Source organism: Ovis canadensis, chromosome 1 (genome assembly GCF_042477335.2).
Source record: "Ovis canadensis isolate MfBH-ARS-UI-01 breed Bighorn chromosome 1, ARS-UI_OviCan_v2, whole genome shotgun sequence".
NCBI lineage: Eukaryota > Metazoa > Chordata > Mammalia > Artiodactyla > Bovidae > Ovis > Ovis canadensis.
Genome location: NC_091245.1, coordinates 158,036,944 through 158,057,448, shown reverse-complemented (window position 1 = coordinate 158,057,448; position 20,505 = coordinate 158,036,944).

Genomic DNA, 20,505 nt, shown 5'->3' with positions numbered 1-20,505 from the left:
GAAGACTATTCATATTGGATTAGGGCCACCCTAATGATCTCATTTTAACTTATTTCTTTAAAGACTCTATCTCCAAATAAGGTTACTTTCTGAGGATAGGAATTCAGCTTATGAACTTTCAAGGGATGTCTTTATTTTGTGTGCTCAGTCCTGTCTGACTCTTTGTGGCACCATGGATTGTAGCCCACCAGGCTCCTCTGTCTAAATAGGAATTTATTCATCTGGGTTATACATTTTATTGATGTATAATTGTTAGTAGTAACATCTCACAATCCTTTTATCTTTAATTCTGTGATATTGGTTGCAACTTTGCCCTTTTCATTACTTCATTACTGCTTTCATAGATTTTGGTCAGTCCTCTGCAGAATAAAAATTTTTATCTCAAACACTTTAGGAATTTACACACAATTATTGAGAAATCTGTATATTTCACTCTAGAATATAATATCTGCTTATTCTTTTTTCAATATTTATTTAAGACTAAAATTTAAAATTTTGTACCTAGAGCCTTTCCAAAGATACATTTTTTCTTTATGTCTGATTATGACAGCACTTATTATTTTTTTATTAAGGTTTCATTCCTTTTGACCGTTGTCAATAGTACCAACAGTCCCTTCATTGTAGAGTTAGGTATTTCTCATGATGTCTTCATTAAACAGTTTATAGCTTCCCATATCCTAGCTTCTCTAGATTAAGGGTAGATCACATGATCTCAGTACCCTTGTAGCTCAGTTGGTAAAGAATCTGCCTGCAGTGCAGGAGACCCAGGTTTGATCCCTGGGTTGGGAAGATCCCCTGGAGAAGGAAATGGCAACCCACTCCAGTATCCTTGCCTGGAAAATCTCATGGACAGAGGAACCTGGTGGATGGCAGTCCATGGGGTCGCAAAGAGTCGGGCACGCCTGAGCGACTAACACAACAACAATAAGATCACATGATCTCAGTATGGTAGATGATATATGTTCAGTGCTTAAATGCTTCATTTGCTTCATTATTTTAGGTAATGGGATGACTATATTATCTCAAAACAGGCAACTGATCTCAAGAATACCAAGGAGTAAAATATAGATCAATGCACTGATACAAATCCATCTCCCTTCCTGTAAAACCAATGAACTTGAATGATGATCTGATAACATCATATGTAAGTACTTGTCAACTAATTAAAATTAACCAATTAAACAGTATATCAGGTATCACTTGGCACTACTTTCAACCTTGATAAATTCTAGTCAATATGTCTAGTCTAGTTTTCAGTAACTAAGATTTGGAATTTTACAACCTGGACTTCAGATCCTATTTATCACACTATGCGACTGTAAAATTGTCAGTTGTAGAATGGGAATAGTAACATTCACTAGATTAAACTTGATGTACAGAGAGATGCAGGGTGAGAGACAGGGAGGACTTCATAGTTTCTATGTCATCTCTGATCCCGTTTCCCTTCTTGAGTACCAGTTGCCTACTTCCCCTTTGATTTTTAAAAATGCCTTAATAACAGCAACAATAATAGTAACAAACAGAATCAGTCACATAACAGTAAACATGTAAATTCAATCCTAAATATTTTTAAAAGCAATAGCCATAGTGACCTTATTAAATAGGTGATATAATTATTTCTATCTATAGATTAAAAAAAATTGGGGTACAGAATGGTTAATTAACTTGTCTAAAGTCACGTGAAAAGTAAATGGTAGAATTGAGACTTAATTCAGCTCTTAACAACCATGAATACCTGCTCAATACTGGTCCTCTTTTAATATTTATCACTTGTGCGTAGTCTTCCATGAATTTCATTTGCGACACTTGCAATCCAAATTCTCCTAGCACGTTCTTCACACACAGTGTTTAAAAATGCTCTCATAAGTTGTCAGAAACTATTATGGCAGGAGCAATTCTAATGACATTGGTGGTGGAGGTGGTGGTGGTAGTGATGATGACTAAAACTGAATCATTTACTCTATGGCATCTATTAGTAAGGTACTCTTAATTGCTTTAAAACAAGCTTTTATTATGTAACTGAATGTTAAACTGAATGTTAAACCAACTACTATACAACAAAAAGGCTAAAAAAGAAAAAAAGAGACATAAAATAATACAATTAATTCAGACATAAGTCTATGTGTAAAATAACACATAACAGAGATGGGAATACCAGACAACCTGACCTGCCTCTTGAGAAACCTGTAGGCAGGTCAGGAAGCAACAGTTGGAACTGGACATGGAATAACAGACTGGTTCCAAATAGGAAAAGGAGTACATCAAGACTGTATATTGTCACCCTGCTTATTTAACTTATATGCAGAGTACATCATGAGAAATGCTGGGCTGGAAGAAGCACAAGCTGGAATCAAGTTTGCTGGGAGAAATAACCTCAGATATGTAGATTACACCACCCTTATGGCAGAAAGTGAAGAGGAACTCAAAAGCCTCTTGATGAAAGTGAAAGAGGAGAGTGAAAAAGTTGGCTTAAAGCTCAACATTCAGAAAACGAAGATCGTGGCATCTGTTCCCATCACTTCATGGGAAATAGATGGGGAAACAGTGGAAACATTGTCAGACTTTCTTTTTCTGGGTTCCAAAATCACTGCAGATGGTGATTGCAGCCATGAAATTTAAAGACATTTACTCTTTGGAAGAAAGTTATGACCAACCTAGATAGCATATTCAAAAGCAGAGACATTACTTTGTTAACAAAGGTCCGTCTAGTCAAGGCTATGGTTTTTCCACTGGTCATGTATGGATGTGAGAGTTGGACTGTGAAGAAGGCTGAGCACCATATAATTGATGCCTTTGAACTGTGGTGTTGGAGAAGACTCTTGAGAGTCCCTTGGATTGCAAGGAGATCCAACCAGTCCATCCTATAAGAGATCAGCCCTGGGTGTTCTTTGGAAGGACTGATGCTGAAGCTGAAACTCTAATACTTTGGCCACCTCATGTGAAGAGTTGCCTCATTTGAAAAGACCCTGATGCTGGGAGGGATTGGGGGCAGGAGGAGAAGGGGACGACCGAGGATGATATGGCTGGATGTTATCACTTACTTGATGGACATGAGTTTGGGTAAACTCTGGGAATTTGTGATGGACAGCGAGGCCTGGCGTGCTGCGATTCATGGGGTCACAAAGAGTTGGACACGACTGAGAGGCTGAACTGAACTGAAATAGTTTATAAGCAACTGTGAACATGTGGTCATCCAATAGATTCCGTTCAACAAGGATCAAGTCAACTATGTCTTAAATTTAAAATTGTTTCAAAAGCATTTTTGCTTAGTTTTCAGTTTTTTATGTTTTCTTTAAATAAATGCAGACATTCTTATAGTTTGAGAGAAAGGTAGTATAAATTGTTGCCCTAAATGTGACAACACATTTGCAAGTTATTAATGTGCGTATTAGAGAAACATTCTGTATTTCCTTTGAAAATCTCACAGTATTATTTTCCTTGTGAAGAAAATCTTCAACCTTTTGCTGTGAGCATTGCTTTTTTCTGGGTGATATAATTCCAGAGAGCATTAATGAAAAACAATTTTAATAGAGAATATAAAAACACCTTTTTTTAAAAGGATATGCTCTAATAGAAATAATTTCTTTTCTGACAGACAATATATATTTTTCCCTCCTTGATTTTTTCTTCAAGATCAAAACTATAAATTTCACTTTGCCTTCAATCTTCTCCTTTTAGGTTTATGTAGAGTCTTTCATCAATCCAGTCAAAGTTCCAGGTAGATTATCAGCTAAAAGCTGCAAAAAGATTAACATATACACCCTTAAACACTGCAGAGTTAAAGATGTCTAAAATATGGGGATTTTGAATCACTTTTTCTTTGTTTTATTCCTCTTTCAAATGTTATATATTTGAATACTTTGTAGTTAGCTAGGATTATTATAGTTCCTGGGGATTACTAAAATTTTTAGAAGGTAGTTTATTGACAGGTAGATCAGAATATGAAACCTAATTATTATGTGATGTACTTTCAAACATTAAGTAACCAGGCCAAAGTAAATATTCTTTATGCACAGAGAAAGAATGAACAGTATATAGCATATTTATAAACTGAAGTATAATATATGTTAAACATCAATGATGACTCCTTCCTTCTACTTTCTCTAGTTTTCCCCTGCCAGCTAGATCAATATTTACTGTAATTCCTATCTACTACTCATCTATCTAATATTTTTTCTTTAATAGTACTCTCTCTGATAGAAAATGCAAGAGAAATTTAAAGTCTTTAAAGGATTTTATAAAATTAAAATGGATTGGTACAATTTAAAGAATTTTAGGCCATCTTGAGCAGAGACCTAATTGAGCACTCAAATAACTTGATGTTCTTTACAGAGATATAATCTTCAACAAATATTTCATTACTTATAGCTTCACCCATATTTTCTAATTCATCTCAGACTTTTGTAAAAACCAGTCAAGACACTGAGTAGCTGTATAAGTCAAACAAATAGCTTGGTAGAGATCCTCAAACCATTTCACTTCTTCCAGCCGTATCAGTTTAATTGGTTTATGGTGGGCAGATGATTTTAGCAGGACACAACAGTTACATTAAAGAAAGTTTTCTGTTGGAGTAGTGATCTAGGTTTGGTAGAGGTAACTTATCTGAAAGAGTGAAAATAATGTCAAATTTTATAATAGTTGAGGAGATAGGAGGAGCCAAACATTGTGATTTCTGTATTTTAGTCACATAATTCTGATCCAAAATACATGCCACAGAGTAATCCTTGTAATTGCATTGTTCTCCTTGTCTCCTCTTTATTGTGAAACATAAAGACATCAAGAATTCTCAGTATTTGCTGGTCTGGTCAAGTATGAAGTAATCAAATTCTAACTTTTATATATGCTGTTTTGACAAAGAAAAAGTTATGGGTCAAGTTGTATAACTAATTCTGTTTTGCCCCTTGAAGGCAGAAAAAAGCTGAGGTTAGAAAAAAAAAAATGTGAATGGACTACAGCCATGCCATTATCTGATAATCTCACAGAGAACAGTTCCAGCTCCTGTGAAGACCTATCGATATAGAATTCTCATTACTCGGAGCTATAAGAGGGAAGCAGAACTGAGTAATGAGGGCTGATTACTTGTGTATTTATAGTTTTGAATCCCACTACAGTAAAATTACTCTCCATGTGTATATTTGATGACATTCTTGTGCTTATCTGATTCTGATAAGCTGGAAAAGACTCTATATATGGGGTATATTTAAAGTGACATCAACTGAAAGACGAAATTCTGATCCCTGAGTAACGATAATGGAAAATTATTCAAGCACCAATTAAACATTCAGGAATCCCCCTGTTTGAAAAATTGCCTTAAGCCACCTTTAGTCACAGAGGATATGGTGGCAAATCAGTAGAGAGCAATGCCCCACTTATTCTCCATTGTTAGCTAACAGGTGTTCCAGCAATGAGAATTTTCCCAGAGAACTTTACCCCTTCAAAAAAAAAAAAAAGTTTTTATTATAGCCACTTTGTAGCCTGTGGTCTTCTACCAGCACTTAGATCTCTAAAGTTCATATTCTCATTTGCAAGTTTGAAAATTTTTCTTCTAACTCCAAAAGAAATGGTTCTTTGAGATCTTAGTTATATTCACTTTTTTTCCCTTAAACAGTGTACATGGCCTCTAAAGAAAAGAGAATTCAAAATTATTGTTATCATATTTGTTCTCAGTTCTCAATTTTTACTCTAAATAACACCCATAAAATGGAGAAAGATATTCTTATATTTTCTCTTATAGAGATTTTTTTTAAAAAAGAGTCACTGGAAAATCAGTTGCCTGACTCTAGAACTAGGCTTAGAGTTATTTCTGGAGGCCAGTCCCTCTCTGTGCACCTAGAAATGCAAAGCTGGAGAGATCTCTCAGCTTCCTTAGTTTCAACTCATCATTGTCAGGTGAGGAAACTCAGCACCAGGGGGTGAAAGTCTTGTCTGTCCATCACGTATCACTGCCATGACTATATCCTATGCCAACTGTTGGAAATCCGTGACCTACAGGATAAAGTCGGTCTTTCCTTTGTTTTTGTGAATGAAGTTTCACTGAAACCCAGCCATGTCTGTTACTTGATATATTATCAGTGGCAGTTTTCATGCTATAGCTGCAGAGTTGATTAGCTGTGACAAAGACCAGAGACAGAGACACTTGGCCCACAAAGCCAAAAATGCTTGCTATCTATCCCTTTACAGAAAAAAAAAAAATGCTGATTTACATCTGCCAGTTTACTGCCCAATACTTTCCCCTCTCTTCTCTAGTATACATCTTTTGTATGCTGGATTCACCTTATACACACACACAAATATTACCCAGTGTCCTAAAAAATGTGATGAAGTGACTTCTGTTAATGCTTTGTGTCAATAAGATCTGCTCCTATAAGGGAAAAATCTGAAGACCATATTACTTTAAATTCCACTACTTTTATTTGTTTTTTAGAGGATAATTGCTTTACAATGTTGTGTCAGTTTCTGCTGTACCAAAAAAAAAAAGGTGAAGTTGATCAGCTATGTGAATATACATCCCTTGTCTTGAACCCACTGCTTCTAAAATGCAACATATCATGTCACTTCACTTCAAATTAATGTAGTGGGAAGAATACAGATAGTCCATCTCTCTTTAATCTTTCTACAGTGAATATTTAGATCATTAGTTTATTAGAATATACACGTTAGTTACTGATAAACCTTGCTACATTGTAACAGCAATAAGAAATTTGACAATTTTTGCTGTGTGGTAGATGCTTATGAGTATAAATATAAATCATGTCTTCCTTAGAATTGAAAACTCACTTGAGACAAGGAATTAAGGGATGTCTCACTCACTAAGTAAGCATCTCCCCTTCCTCATGGCACAAACTATTCATACAGAAGCTTGGGTAATGAGGAAACTCTTGCTGAAATTCAAAACACTTCAGACAAGCTTTCTCATGCACAAAATACCACTTCTAATTGGTTCTTAACTTAATTAATTAACTGGTATGACTCACTCTCCAGTCACAACTTAACTTGAAAAACACAAAGGAATATGGCTGGGATAACAAAAGCTAAGAGCCCTGAATTACTCCTGATTTTCATATTAACAAGGGAGTTCAGCCTAGAGAGAAAAGGTTAATTTGTTTTCTAACGGGCTTTTGAAAGACATGTTCAGGTCTAGTGTGATAATTTATGGTTAATCATATGTTTAGAGGTAAAAGGCATTAATCTTTTAATATTAGAGTCATTTTGTGTAATATAAAACAAAGTTCTCCTCATAGTAACTTTAAAAGTCAGATCAGACTTCCTTTTTGAGAAAAGGTGGCAAATTGACAACAAGGAAAAAGACATTCTACGTGAACAGCAGTGTGGTAAGCAGAGAATGACAGAACCACTCCCTGAGCAGACCTTAATCACAATGTCTTCCCCTTCCCTTTGTTTTTCTATATCTCATGACTTATACATTAATTCCACTGCTCATGTGCTGGTGATACTCCACCCTGAACAGCCTAGCAAGAGCTGTGTTCTAAATGCTCACAAGTTAAATTAAAAAGAAAATCAACATGATTCATGTTGATGTATGGCAAAACCAATGCAATATTGTAAAGTAATTAACCTCCAATTAAAATAAAAAAATTTATATTAAAAAAAAAAGAAAATCCTCTTTCTGAGTCCATCTTTACCCGCTAGAATGTAATTCCTGGAGCAGAAGTTTGCTAAACTCAACCTCAGTTACTTTACATATTGTAATCTTGGGGATAGACACCACCTTGGAAAAACAGCACACAACAATGTAAGTCTACAGCGTTGATCCCTTTTATTGGCTAACTTCTGTCTCCCACAGAAAGATGCATTGCAGTTCTAACCTCTCATACTTCAGAATGTGACTTATTTTAGAAATAAGGTCTTTAGAGTGGTAATCAAGTTAAAATGAAATTAATTAGGTAAGCCCTAACCCAATATTTTTGATATCTTCCTAAAAACAGGGAAATTTAGACAGAAACACATTCACACAGGAGAGACTACATGGAGACATCCGAGGAAAAGACAGCCACGTGATCAGAGTGATTCACCTTGAAGCCAGAAATGATAAGGGATGACAGCCAACACTAGAAGCTAGAAGAGAGGCGGGCTTCTCCCACAGTGTCACTAGAGAGAGCACAGTCCAGCTGATACCTTGATTTTAGACTTCTAGCTTCCAGAACTGTGAAGCAATAAGTTTTACTGTTTTAAGTCACTGAGTTTTTGGTGCTTTGTTAAAGCAGACCTAGGAAAGTAATATAGGACATTAGGCACAACTGTTTTCTTCCATCATGACCTGGTGAAAGCCCTTCTGGAAAGGAGTAAAAAAGAAATAAACAATGTTAAGTTGGGTAAGACACTCATATTTTACAACTTAAAAATCAACCTGATATGGTTGGGGCAGCAGCACAGTTTCAGAGATGTGAGACCATTACATATTGCACACCCCCTCACACTGATCAGACATTAGGAAACCTAGTCCCCTGGTGGCAATTCTGTCATAGACATTTCTGTCTTTTATGAATAGGTGGGATACATAAAAGCTCAGATATAAGGTGGTGATTTTCCCTGAAACGAATCGCCAGTCCAGGTTCGATGCATGATACTGGATGCTTGGGGCTGGTGCACTGGGATGACCCAGGGGGATGGTATGGGGAGGGAAAAGGGAGGGGGGTTCAGGATGGGGAACACGTGTATACCTGTGGCAGATTCATGTTGATGTATGGCAAAACCAATACAATATTGTAAAGTAATTAACCTTCAATTAAAATAAATAAATTTATATTAAAAAATGATCACGTTTAACAGGGTTGGTACATTCACAGAGAAGCTAAAGAAATCTAATCGTAAAAACTCCAACTTAAATACCTTCCAGGTATAAATTGCATCCCTGAGAATCACAATAGAAGAAATCATTTCTTGTTGATAGACTTTAATAGATGTGAAAGGATCCATAAACTTATCCTGTCCAACCTTTTGCTCAACTCTGCAGGGCTATTTATGCAATGGAAATGTAACTTAATTTGACCACCACTGCTCTGACACTTTTCCTCTTAGGACTACTAAGACCACTGGGCTGTACCCATGCTGCAGTGCCATCTCAGGGTCTGAGGTTGGCTGATTCATTACATATCACCTTCTCACTCAGCTGGGTCCAGCTTCAAGTCCTGACTTAGTTTAGATTGCACATCCTTAAGTCCATAAAATTTAGTTTACCTTTTATTCATTTAATTGTCTCTGAGTCTTCAACCAAATCAAACGAGGTAAATAATAAAAGGTAACTAAAATCTTCCCCTTTGTCTGTTGTGTTGTCTTATCACATTCTGACATTTCAATCAGATTTCAGCTTCAAGTAACCTCCACTACTATAAGACGAAAAACAAATTGTTCATCCTCAGTGTCAAATCAGTGCTTGATCTGCCTCAAACATTGACTTCCTCTTCCTTCATCTCACTTCCAACAAAATTTACTAAAGGTCCCAGTTTTCTTAGTTACAATCTCACATTTGCATCATTTCATTGTCTTTTTTTCTATAAAGCTCTCACTCCCTCTTTAGAAGTTCATTTACTTACTGATTAAATGACAATTTAGACCTTTTGATAATATAGGGAAGAGCACAGATTTCATCACCCTGGGAATAATTGTTAGCTTTCCCTTGTTCCGAGGCCAGAGGCTGCAGAAATATCAGTGCCTTTTGTACACAGTACAGAGCTAAGTATCTTCTATGACTTAATATGGTTCTAGTACCTAATCTAGAAAAAATAACATATATCGGGATGTCTTTGAGGAAAACTCATTGTACATTTCAAGCAAGGGGAAACTTTAGAGAGAAATACACAAAGCAGAAAGGAAGGAAATGCTAATTAAGGTATATAAATCTTCCAAATCCATCATGGATGACAATAGGATGATAAATAAAACTATCAGTATCTCTTTGTATCTACCTTTTCAGAGTAGGTAAGTATATTTTAAAATGTATGCAAGTATTTGAAAGACAACATCATAAAATATTCAAGTATTGAATATGTAAGTATATAAATTCATAGTTGTCAAAGCACTTTAATGTAGTAAGCTTACTGTTCCTTCCATCTAGTCTAAAAACTGTTGGTGGAAAACCTATGACTCCTAGAGAATAAAATAACATTACCAAAGTCATATAGAACTGAAAAACTGGTTGAATCAAGATTCAGATTCAGGATATTTATTGACTCATAAATATTAATTTAGCACCTGTGTGCTAGGGGTAAAACCTATGGTTGGGGTAAAACCAAGAATTTTCTTATATCACTATGACTTTGAAGCTCATGCTGTAAATTGAATAGAAAGATAATCTTTTAAAAAATCATTGTGAATTGTCATTTCTTTCCAGTTTGACAGATTTGTTTTGGTTTAGGCTTTAGAGTTGTCTGAAGCTCAAAAATACAGTCTGGTATCATTAAATAAACATTTCTGAAGCACCTCTGACTATTAGTGCATTTATTTGTGGTGTAGAATGATAGCATTTTCTCTGTATTAATGTTAAGGCATCAACAAACACAAAGAGCATTACTCTTAAAATGACTTCAATTTAAGAACATCTGTACTTTTTCAGTAGAATACACAGTCAACTTCATAATTAGATTTTGTAACCCCAAATTAGATGTGTAAATAAAGCATTCTATTTTAACTGACAGGAGATATACATCAATAGCTTTCTTGTCTTCTAAAGTTCAAAAGAATCACTTGTTTGTTTTCTATGATCCAAGTAGAATGTATGGGTACAGAATCTCTTAAAGCACTTCGCTTGTTAAAATCTAACTGAATATTGTAGGGCATTCAGTGTAGCATTGTAAGTTGCCTTAATCATGACATTGAGGGAAAAATTGTCAACTCTAGGTAATTCCAAATTTTTTTAAAACCAAGCCAGCTTTCCTAGTTCAGTATTCAATGCCCCACTTTTCTGTTTTTGCACAAATTATCTGTGCCATGATTAATCAAAAGCTTTTAATAATCTGTCAGTTGAAAACTGTCCATAGGTGCTTATTTTTGTTAATGCATTCTTTCACTCCAATCTCCAGTTTACTCACTAAGCTGTTGGCTTTTTAATTCTGTAGAATTTTGGCTTTATAAACCCACTGAGCTTGTGATAACTTTTAGTACCATTTTGTAGTCCAGGAGTACAGCTTTGAACTTGGCAAGCTCCCCGGAACTCCAGATAATAATGTAACGTTTAGCCAGTTGATTGCTCAGGCCAGGCCTTAGTGGGAAGTTTCACCTACATGGATCCACCATGGCCCCACTTAGCTAGTTCTGATGCTCACTTTTGTCAGTATATCCATGTGTGACCATTCTCTGAATCTCAGTGGTCTAAAAGACATTGACTTATGAGCCAGAATAGTAATAATTTACAACTGGGTAGGAGAACTTGGCATCTGCTTACCATAGTGCCTTACAAGTAAGTAGGTTTATTCAGATAAATAAAGATCAGGAGTATGCCTGGTGAATACTGTGTTATAGAAAAGGAGTAGACTACTTTGAAAGGATTTCTGTATCCTGACTGAAAACAATGTGTATCCATTGCAGAGAAAGTTTAAAGGAAAGAGATTAATTACTGGAAGTACAACTTTTCTTGAGGATATTGAAGAAACTAATTATCTCTAGCTCATTATCCTTTAACACATCACCCTTATGTTGTAGTTAACAACATATTCCTTCTTTTTCTTTCAAGGCATATGTAATATTTATTTTTCATCACCTGAATTGTATAAGTTATGAGAGGAAAACTCATTTATTTTATAAAGCATATTGTCTAATTATGGCATGAATTACTTCTGGAGCCTCTCAAACAGCTGATTTTAAATATTAATCCATTTGTCCATTCACTTTTATATATTTGTTTATTCAAAAATAGCATGTCTTGTTAGTTTCAATCAAAAAGAATGTCTTTCTTTTCTCTGAACTTCCATTCTATTACTTTCTTTAGTAGCTTCATTAAATATTTACTTGACTAACTCTTGTAACTATTGTTTGGGCTTTCATTCTTTCTAATCTATGCTGGCCTGGGTCAATTTCAATATTCTAAAAATTACCTAAGTTGACTCTAGGTACCTGTCCTAAAATTTTATATTATGGAAGATCTGAGTGCTCAGTTGGCCTTTCTGAAGGCAACTCTCTTTCTAAAGATCTGAACTCTCAGTTGCCTGTCTTTGACAGCAGGAAAATAAATGCTTCATTGATTCCCCAGAGACAATGCTAATAAGGAATACAGAATTTTCCTCTAGTTCTATTCCTAGAGTTAAGCCAAAGAGGTCAATAATATCATGGGGTTAATCAGCTTTGAAGCAGAAACTGTGAAGTCCAAAGCATGACAGCATAAATCACTGTAAAAATCACAGAATTTTTCTCAGGAATGCAGAATCTGGTTATTCTTCTAATCTTTCTGTCTTTTCTGTTCTCATAATTGTGATTCCTTTTGAATATTGATATTCTATTTTACTTTCTTAAGAAAGCAGAACATATCAAACTTGACTTTATCTCACAAAGACTTATTGATTTATCATAAATGCAGATAGACCCAAAAAAGTACACATTTGGCCAATTTTGTATCATTGTCTTGAACAAGATTATCAAAAAGTCAGGTAGGAATGCTTTCTCTTGATCTTGACATAGTTGCAAGCAGATAACTTTTGCTTCAGAAATGTTAGAGTATTTCTTCTGCTAAGTCTGAAAGTTGAGTTGTTGTACTGTCCAAGCCAGGGTAAAGAACCAGACCTTGGCTGGAGAGAAAATTAAAATTGTCCTAAAAATCAGATATGCACATTCAAGTATAGCTAGATTGTCACTTTGCATGATATGACATTAAGACTCATGACAGCCCATTAACTTTCAAGATCTGACATGGTAGTCAGTTTCACACTATGCATTTCTAAGGAGGCTATTATAATAATGAGCTCATGAGGGATATCGGAGAAGGCAATGGCACCCCACTCCAGTACTCTTGCCTGGAAAATCCCATGGAGGGAGGAGTCAGGTAGGTTGCAGTCCATGGTGTCACTAAGAGTCGGACACGACTGAGCGACTTCACTTTCACTTTTCACTTTCATGCACTGGAGAAGGAAACGGCAACCCACTCCAGTGTTCTTACCTGGAGAATCCCAGGGATGGGGGAGCCTGATGGGCTATCATCTATGGAGTCGCACAGAGTCGGACATGACAAGCGATTTAGCAGCAGCGGCAGCATGAGGTATATAGAAACAAATAATCTGATTATATTGATATTATATTTTGTAAAGATAGTGTATAAAACAATTATATGCCTCTTAATGAAACCTAACACAATAGTGCATTCATTTATTTATGAAAATAAATTAAGTAATACTCAGCACAACAAAAACATTCCTTACTTATATCTAACAATAAAAACCTTAAGCACAATAAAATATTTAATTTAGAAAAATTTTATTCATGTATTTATTTCTTAGACATATATGTTTCTCATAAGTATAATTTACAATGAATAGAAAACTACTTGTCTGTCATGTTCCTGGTCTAGTTATATGCAATCATATAAACCTCTGATTCTTACAGAGCAATTAATAGTTTTTGTTTGTTTTATATCTTTTGGGGGAAAGCATTATTGTTTATAAATACAACTATCAAGATTACCAAGGATAAATATTGCAAAAAGAGAGAGATTATTTAGGCTTGCAAAATTCTTGTGAAATATTTTTGTCCTAATTTGTGGTAGTCTGAAAGTTCATGTGTCTTATAGAAAAAAATCTGCCTACTGAACCTGCTATAAAATAGATAACAGAGTTATGATTGGCTTTTACAAGTGCCCATCATTTATACAATTAGCCCTGAAAAATTAGCAGAAGACGTAAGAGCACACCCTCGTTAAAGCAATCTCTGATTTGTGTTAGAGATGAATGCCAGAACACCCTTCAAGGAACAGATAATGACAGACTACTTCAATGTTTAAAGAAAGAAATTGATCTCGGCAGGAAGAGAGGGAAATTCAGTGAGTATGTTTCATTTTGATTAGCATAGAGAAGACAGCAACTTCTGTCTCCTAGTCTTTGAAAATTTTTTCTAATTAGTTTTGAGAGATGAGTTTTCAAAAACCAAAATATTCATTTGTTTACTCTCTAGTCAATATACATAGAATGCCTACTATGTGCCAAACCCTGGCCTATGCAAAGAAGATAAAATGGTGAACAAAAATAGCCAGGCTTAAAGTAAAATAACCCAAACTTCTCAAATCATTGCATGAATCTATGAATCAATTTTATTATTATTTTTAGGAATTACTTAACTACTGAGCTTTTTGATTTGAAATTTTAAAAAGCCCCTGGTTTAAGATTTGTAAAGCCTAAAATTGTATAAATGAAAATAAATACTGAATATTCTGTATCCTTAGATAAAATATTTTTTCAACAATGCTATGGGAAAAAATTACAGCATTTAGTGGAACTTTAAAACACATTTTTTGACTGTTTACATAATATAAGAAAATTTGTCTCTAATTTTAAGAGTAAAGAATTACAGGTTCAAATTTTGGCCTTTAATTTACTGCATGACAAAGTTATTCTGTTTAGTACAGAATCCAGGTAAAGTTTATGTGAAAGGGTTTCAAAATGTGTCAAAGGGAAGCTGACATAATTTGTGAGCATAAAGTCAGCCAAGGAGCCTGTATAATGGGAGTACACAGAAAGCATGAGTCCGTGTTTGCACTCAGCGAAGGAAGCTTTCATTTGAAACTCAGTCTGCCAAAAAAAGTACTCTTTGTGTAGAAAGCTGGCAGGAGAGAATTCCTCCCTTTACAGCAGAAAACACAGACCATACAGGCAGTGAGCAAGAGAGACAGAGAGAACAGAGCATAGGAAGATAAAAGCAGAAAGACAAGCTTTTCTTCCATGGAGATAACTAGCGGTGTGTATTTTGTGAGCATATTAAAGGGAAGTGAAACATCAGCATAGAGCTAATAATAGTCTATTCTTAATACAAACGTTGAACAATTGTATAAACACAGGCTGACGATTTTCTGCAAATAATAAAGGAAAGCATCAATGCATATTATCCTGGGAGAATCGCAAAGCGGTGTCACAAAAGCATATCAGGTAATTTAGAGAAACTTTCCTAGACCCATAAAGCAAATAAATGGTTTTCTCTAGTTACTTACTGGGGACAGTTGAAATTAACTTCAGCATTTTAATTCATTTTCCGAATGCAAGTCTGTTTCTGTTACTCATGATCTTATTAGACTGTGTAGTAATTTTACTCTATAAGACATTTCAATCATTTTCATAAATGTAATTATTATATTAAAACACCTCTTCTAAGTAACTGAATTAATTTTCACTGTCATATAGGACTCTGTGTTATAGAAAACAGCATCAGGTAGGTATAATTACGTGCATATATGCATATAAACTGTATCAAACAAAAACCCTGGTAACCGATTAACAACCATCTGTAAGGAAAGGTAAAATGAACACTACAACTATTGCATGACCATTATACATCCACTAAGCAGAACAAACTGAAGTAACCAGTCTAGGAAATTTACTTAGGAAGTACTCATAGGTGAAAAAACAAGGTACAGGATAATGAACATTTTCACATCTTTATGTTATTTACATTTTTGTAAGATGCCCAGTGCACTTGGAACACTTTGTATGTATATGTGCATATATACACATTTATAAAATATCTATATAAAATTATATAAACAGGATGAAAATAGAGAAGGGTCTATACTAGGTGATTAACAGGTATGAGAAAAGGTAGGGACTTTCTGATGGTGCTTTTTTATTATTATTATTATCTATTTTTAATTTATTATAATTGATTTGAGGTATGTTATATACATATGCACTCAATACGCCAGCAAAGTTGGAAAACTCAACAGTGATCACAGGCCTGGAAAAGGTCAGTTTTCATTCCAATCCCAAAGAAAGGCAATGCCAAAGAATGCTCAAACTACCACACAATTGCACTCATCTCACACACTAGCAAACTAATGCTCAAAATTCTCCAAGCCAGGCTTCAACAGTACATGAAATTAGAACTTCCAGATGTTCAAGCTGGATTTAGAAAAGGCAGAGGAACAAGAGACCAAATTGCCAACACCTGCTGGATCATCAAAAATGCAAGAGAGTCCCAGAAAAACATCTACTTCTGCTTTATTGACTATGCCAAAGCCTTTGATTGTGTGGATCACAATAAACTGTGGAAAATTCTGAAAGAGATGGGAATATCAGACCACCTGACCTGACTCCTGAGAAACCTGTATGCAGATCAAGAAGCAACAGTTAGAACTGGACATGGAATGACAGGTTCCAAATTGGGAAAGGAGTATGTCAAGGCTGTGAGTCGTAACCCTTCTTATTTAACTTATATGCAGAGTACATCATGAGAAATGCTAGACTGCATGAAGCAAAAACTGGAATCTAGGCTGCTGGAAGAGATATCAATAACCTCAGATATACAGATGACACCACACTTAGGGCAGAAAGCAAAGAAGAACTAAAGAGACTTTTGATGAAAGAGGAGAGTGAAAAAGTTGGCTTAAAACTCAACATTCAGAAAACTAAGATCATGGCATCTGGTCCCATCACTTCATGGCAAATAGATGGGGAAACAATGAAAACAGTGACAGAGTTTATTTTCTTGGGCTCCAAAATAACTACAGCCATGAAATTAAAAGACACTTGCTCCTAGGAAGAAAAGTTATGACCAACCTAGACAGCATATTAAAAAGCAGAGATATTACTTCACTAACAAAGGTCTGTCTAGTCAAAACTTCGGTTTTTCCAGTAGTCATGTATGGATGTAAGAGCTGGACTGTAAAGAAAGCTGAGCACCAAAGAATTGACGCTTTTGAACTGTGGTGTTGCAGAAGACTCTTGGGAGTCCCTTTGACTGCAAGGAGATCCAACCAGTCCTTCCTAAAGGAAATCAGTCCTGGATATTTATTGTAAAGACTGATGCTGAAGCTGAAACTCCAATACTTTGGCCACCTGATGTGAAGAACTGACTCATTGAAAAGACCCTGATGCTGGGAATGATTGAAGGTGGGAGGAGAAGGGGATGGCAGAGAATGAGATGGTTGGTTGGCATCGCCAAGTCAATGGACATGGGTTTGAGTAATCTACGGGAGTTGGTGATGGACAGGGCACTCTGATGTTCAGTAGTCCATGGGGTCGCAAAGAGTCAGATATGACTGAACAACTTAACTGAACTGACTGATGTTATATACGTATAGCATTGTATTAGTTACAGGTATATAATATAATAATTTGATATTTGTATGCATTGTGAAGGGCTTCCCTGATGGCTCACTGGTTAAAGAATAAACTGCAGTGCAGGAGACACAGGAGTTGTAGGTTCAGTTCCTGGGTTAGGAAGATCCCCTGGAGGAGGGCATGGCAACCAACTTCAGTATTCTTGCCTGGAGAATTCCATGAACTGAAAAGCCTGGTGGGCTGCAGTCCATGGGGTCACAGAGTCAGACATGACTGGATGATTAAGCACAGCACACACATGTACATTGTGAAATGATCTAAGTAAGTCTAGTAAGTAACTAGTAAGTCTAGTTAATATCCTGCAGCTTTCATAGTCAAAGAACTTTAGGTTTTTTTTTTATGATAAGCACTTTTCAGATCTACTTTCTCATCAACTTTCAAATAGGCAATACTGTTTCACTAACTGTAGTTGCCACACTGTATATATTTTTTAAATTTTTTCATTTTTACTTTATTTTACTTTACAATACTGTATTGGTTTTGCCATACATTGACATGAATCTGCCATGGGTGTACATGAGTTCCCAATCCTGAAACCCCCTCCCACCTCCCACCCCATATCATCTCTCTGGATCATCCCCATGCACCAGCCCCAAGCATGCTGTATCCTGTATCGAACATAGACTGGTGATTTGTTTCTTACATGATAGTATACGTGTTTCAATGCCATTCTCCCAAATCATCCCACCCTCTCCCTCTCCCTCTGAGTCCAAAAGTCCGTTCTATGCATCTGTGTCTCTTTTGCTGTCTCGCATAGAGGGTTATCATTACCATCTTTCTAAATTCCATATATATGTGTTAGTATACCGTATTGGTGTTTTTCTTTCTGGCTTACTTCACTCTGTATAATCGGCTCCAGTTTCATCCACCTCATTAGAACTGATTCAAATGTATTCTTTTTAACGGCTGAGTAATACTCCATTGTGTATATGTACCACAGCTTTCTTATCCATTCATCTGCTGATGGACATCTAGGTTGTTTTCACGTCCTGGCTATTATAAACAGTGCTGCGATGAACATTGGGGTACATGCGTCTCTTTCAAGTCTGGTTTCCTTGGTGTGTATGCCCAGCAGTGGGATTGCTGGGTCATAAGGCAGTTCTATTTGTAATTTTTTAAGGAATCTCCACACTGTTCTCCACAGTGGCTGTACTAGTTTGCATTCCCACCAACAGTGTAAGAGGGTTCCCTTTTCTCCACATCCTCTCCAACTTTTATTGCCATGCTGTATATTATAACCCCATGATATGTTTATAATACTATAACTGGAAGTTTTTACCTTTTGACCCTCTCACTCATTTCTACCTTCCATGCCCCTGTTCCTCTCTATCTCTGGCAATCATCAGTCTGGTTTCTGTATCTCGAGCTTGGGTTTTATTTTTGTTTTAGATTTCACATATAAGTGATATCATGTAGTATTTGTTTATCTTTGCCTGGGCTGTTTCCCTAGGCATAATTCCCTCAAGGTCCATCTGAATATGCTATTTTTCATTTTTTTTGAAGATAAAAGAAAAGAGGAATAAAAAGCAAAGCCAAACAAACAAAAAGACAAAAAATAGAAAAATGGTTCCCTAAAAAGTATTTGTAACATTGCTTATAGATTGATGCATCATTATTTATGTATCTATGTCCATGAAGAATTTAACTAAATGTTAAGAAAAGATTATGATTCTTGAGTGATAGAATTATTAAGTGGTACTCCACACAGATGCTGTTTTGATTCTTGAATTTTTGACCCACATTACCAAAAAATATCCATTCAATACTTTTCATTTACCCTATAGTGTTGATAGTTAAATTGAAATTTTAAATGTAATTTGAGATTATTTCCAAAAATAAATTTTCTGGACAATATTATAATACTCCAAAGAAAACAATATTATATTTAGATAAACTAATATTTACACATAAACTCTCATAACATTTTCTAAGTCTAACTGTAATACTTTTTGAAGAATAGTTTAAAGTATAACAGCTTCAATGTTTCAATATGAAATATATATCAAGATATATCAATATTAACCTCTGTCTGCATTTAGTAACTTTTAAAATAATTTTTTTTTGCAATGTAGTAGTAAAGAATTACTCTATCTTTTCCTCTGTAGTTTATTTTCTGGTTAAAGTTTTATCTAAGTGAAGTACAGATTCATTATTTCATATACAATGCAGGATAATACCTTTTTAATATAATGAATTACTTAACAATAGGAAAGCAGTTTTATCTTTTCTGAAAGCCCTTTGATATTTTGCTTTAATAAAGTATATGAACCATTGGTAATGGCATATTATTTTATATAAAAATTATTAAGAGCTTGAGTAATTTTTTAATGCTTGAAAATATAACTATTCTACTGTGATAAACTTTGAATGATTAGCAAACTTTTTTTTCCGTCTGTGAAACACAAATTTTGCCCAAGCCCTAGAAGATTCAAAATTTTCAATGTCTTAATTAATTACAGGTTCCAGTGTATTTACATACTTAAACTACTATAAGAGTAAAAGTTGTGGCTTCCTCTAAATCCAATACATTCTAGGAAAAAAAAATAACTACTTGCAATAAAAACAAAATGTAAGCTTCAAATATAAGCATGTAAAAGAGATGGGAATACCAGACCACCTGACCTGTCTCTTGAGAAATCTGTATGCAGGTCAGGAAGCAACAGTTATAACTGAACATGGAACAACAGCCTGGTTCCAAATAGGAAAAGGAGTACGTCAAGGCTGTATATTGTCACCCTGCTTATTTAACATATATGCAGAGTACATCATGAGAAAGGCTGGGCTGGAAGAAACATAAACTGCAATCAAGATTGCCAGGAGAAATATCAATAACCTCAGATATGCAGATGACACCACCGTTATGGAAGTGAAGAGGAACTAAAGAGCCTTTTGATGAAAGTGAAAGAGGAGAGTGAAAAAGTTGGCCTAAAGCTCAACATTCAGAAAACGAAGATCATGGCATCCGGTCCCATCACTTCATGGGAAATAGATGGGGAAACAGTGGAAACAGTGTCAGACTTTATTTTTCTGGGCTCTAAAACCACTGCAGATGGTGACTGCAGCCATAAAATTAAAAGACGCTTACTCGTTGGAAGAAAAGTTATGACCAACCTAGATAGTATATTCAAAAGCAGAGACATTACTTTGCCGACTAACGTCTGTCTAATCAAGGCTATGGTTTCTCCTGTGGTCATGTATGGATGTGAGAGTTGAATTGTGAGGAAGGCTGAGTGCCGAA